The sequence below is a fragment of the Lichenostomus cassidix genome, chromosome 3, assembly GCF_008360975.1.
Source record: "Lichenostomus cassidix isolate B80296 chromosome 3, HeHo_3.0, whole genome shotgun sequence".
Classification (NCBI taxonomy): domain Eukaryota; kingdom Metazoa; phylum Chordata; class Aves; order Passeriformes; family Meliphagidae; genus Lichenostomus; species Lichenostomus cassidix.
In genome coordinates this window covers 43,645,519-43,647,409 of record NC_139483.1, presented here as the reverse complement: position 1 = coordinate 43,647,409, position 1,891 = coordinate 43,645,519, and the positions used below count along the sequence as shown (strand labels likewise).

General features: G+C 36.0%; 1 long non-coding RNA gene across 1 annotated transcript; it reads right to left on the bottom strand.

Annotated features, from left to right (window-relative positions):
* Positions 1-286: 286 nt before the first annotated feature.
* LOC146439598 (uncharacterized) lies at positions 287-1,619 on the bottom strand. The gene is made up of 3 exons (XR_014851282.1): positions 1,427-1,619; positions 801-847; positions 287-365 (listed from the first exon to the last, which is right to left on the bottom strand). It is a non-coding gene; the product is annotated as an uncharacterized LOC146439598 (long non-coding RNA).
* Positions 1,620-1,891: the final 272 nt, after the last annotated feature.

The following is a 1,891-nucleotide window of genomic DNA, read 5'->3' as shown; positions in this document are numbered from 1 at the left end:
CAATGAGATTACCTTGGGTGAACAAGATAACACTGCTCTGAAACACAGATTGGCTTACAGATCAGCTAGCAGCCACACACCCACATTAAACACACAGATCTGTTAACACCGACTTTTGCTTAACATGTTAGAGAACTCCATACACTCTCAAAGTGACAATCTCCTTTGCATATCCTAGAAAGGTTTTACTATTACTTCCTTATGCTGTAATCAGATTGTATTTTAGACACCAGGCACTGTCACATTCCCAGTTAGAAATGGAAAGAGGAAATGTCAGGGAACATACCAAAATTATTAGCAAGTGATGGCAAAGCATAGGGAAGGTGGCTTTCTTCTATCTCCCTCAGAACTGTTTATCATGATGGCTCACCAGATTACAGAAGGTAGTGCAAGAAGGAAAAAAATAAGCATCATATTAGTAAATTAATTAATAACAATTTGAGAATGCTTAAGAGCATTTAATACAAACACTCTCTAACTTGGTATGTAAATAGTAAATTGCATGGGTAGTACTCAAATCCTTTACATTCATTTTGATATATTACAAATAAACACTACTGAACATTCTTTTTTTCCTACCAGAAGGGATTTCCTTTTCCTCTCTAAATGAAATTCCTCCCCATCTCCTGCTTACAAATGAAACCAAACCAGAAAGATGCATTCCAGGAACTCAACTCACAGGAGTTTGATCAGACAGGACAAGACCCAGTCTGCATAAAACCTCTGAAATGCAAACAGTGTGATGAGGCTTCCTCAGCACCACTTCATTCTACATATCTCTTCCTACTGGGTTGCATTACTTACCAAGGTAGATGTACCACTGCATATGCACAGCTGGTGAGGTGAGCTGGAAGAAAAGGAATATAAAGATTAGAACTCCAGCTATACAAAAACATTCATTATATTTGCTCCAGCAGTACCACAATCTTACCCAAATGTAAAGAACTTTAAAAGTTTAATAGTGTTTGCCTTTTTTAATCAAACCTTTTCAAACACACCAATGTTTCTAAGTAAATAACTTACAGAAAATGCTTGAAACAGATCACCTTTTTCCCAATTAAAAATTACTATATGGCAATTTATATTCTAAGACTCTAAGAATTTTAACAGACAATATAATCTTTCAAATGCAGTTTAATAGTAGCCATCAGCAGAGGTGATCTCAGCTGCAGTGTGGCTACAAGAATTTTGCCTATACAAACCATCTTTGTGATGAGAAAGTAAAGGGACTATTTAAAACAGGTTTGGATTTCAGTTCAAAGAAGCACCTCTTTGGAGTCCAGCATGGAGCAAATCTCCATGAGGCTCAGCTTCAACACTGGATCATTACAATACCAACTAAGTATATTTCCTAACAGACTTTCTGAGCTTGTACTTTTCCACAAAACAATTTTTTTATAATCAAATCAAGAACAAATATTTTTACCTCTGCAGAGAGTGTTTCTGTTCCTCCAATTAACTTCCAAAGGGAATCCCAGTTTCACTCTGAAACCAAAATGAATGGAACAGAAAGCACAAAGTATAAAACCTTTGTCTTGCAGGCCTCCATGGGAAAAAATAGAGTGGGTAGCAGTACTGGAAAACCTGAACACATTTCAGCATTTACAACTTCCAGTTTATCTTTCTGGCTAGAGTATTTAAATAACAAACCACATTGCTGAAAACAAACAAACAAACAAAGATTAGTTTTCTTGTTTTAGAACAAACTTTCTGCCCCTTGCATATTTTCTAGATACTCTAATTTTTGGTATTTTTAGGCATGGAAACATGCATATTTCTGCAGATTTTAAATTATGCTAAAAATAAGGTCACATGAAAGCTTCATGAAAGAAAAGGATGCACAGAAGCCACGGGGAATGTGAAAAGGTGCCATAAACTGGCCTTTTGGTTT